We start from the raw sequence: 1,157 nt of genomic DNA on the forward strand, positions 1-1,157 counted from the left end.
AGGAAAGAGGAAAGTGGGAGAGAGCGAGATTGAGGAAGAGGATGGAGAGTTTTGGCGTTGGGCGCCCTCGGGAGCTGGGGGAGGGGCCTGGCCTGGAGGTGATCGCGCACCCCACCCTGCTGGACAGTGCCGGTTCCGTACCCGCTGTGCCCAAGCCTGAGCCCGGTCTCCCTGGCTCAGGTCCCCCACCCAACCCAGGACCGTCTGGTTGTGGATGTCACATGAGGAGTGTGCCCAGGTGGGGTGTGCGAAGACCCTTTCGTGAGCCTCTTGGGCACAGAGAGGTCAGAGTCGCTCCCCCTTGCCCGCAGGAGGCCACTGGTCCTGCAGCCCTAGCTGGGGCCTCAGTTTGCAGTGTGTCACAGGGTTGCTGTTTGGACTTGGAGCTATAGAGCATGGTTCTAGGAGCTGGGGCCTCGGTCTTTCAGGAGACTCAGGGATATGTTCAAGGACAGAGCAATGGCTGGAGGTGGCCTCTGAGGATAACTCCACACCTCGCCTGCAGCAGGCCTGGGAAGACATTGTGATCTGTGAGCAAGGGACCATGGCTGGCAGCCCGGCCATTTCCGAGGGCTGCGTGGTCACACCCACCAACGCCAAGCCCCGGCCGTTAGCTGGTATGGGCTCTGCTGGGCTGGGGTGGTGTCACCCAGCACTGATCCTGAGCCCCGACACCCAGAGTGAGTCTGCCTGTCATGTGGCCGCAGCTGAACTGTTCTTCTGGACCACCCGGGGCTGCCAGGGACTCTGGGGGAGCATTGCCAGCCAGGAGCTGGAGATGACATCGGGAGCTCCCAGCAGCCAGAGAGGATGCTCTCCTGTCACCCTGTCTTGCTCTGGGTCTGTCTATGGAATACCAGGGGTGTTGTGCTGAGCCCCGAACAACTGGGAGGGGGTGACAGGAGTCTGCATTTTCACATGAAGACCAATAGGCTGGTGGCCCAGGGCACCCAAGCCTGCTCAGGACTCTGCACACAGTAGGTGCTTGCTGAACATTCACATGTTGGAGCCAGTAAGGGTTAGTCCATATATGGCTGCAGAATCCGTGGCCGGGAGGAGGAGGCTGGTGGCCAGACCAGCACACCCACCATGGAGGCCACTCTTGTAGCATTCTGTGCTGCCACCACCCTAGGCTGGGGGAACTTTCCCACCAGGCG

Source organism: Fukomys damarensis, unplaced genomic scaffold (assembly GCF_012274545.1).
Source record: "Fukomys damarensis isolate Sample0158 unplaced genomic scaffold, DMR_v1.0_HiC HiC_scaffold_17, whole genome shotgun sequence".
In the NCBI taxonomy this organism is placed as follows: domain Eukaryota; kingdom Metazoa; phylum Chordata; class Mammalia; order Rodentia; family Bathyergidae; genus Fukomys; species Fukomys damarensis.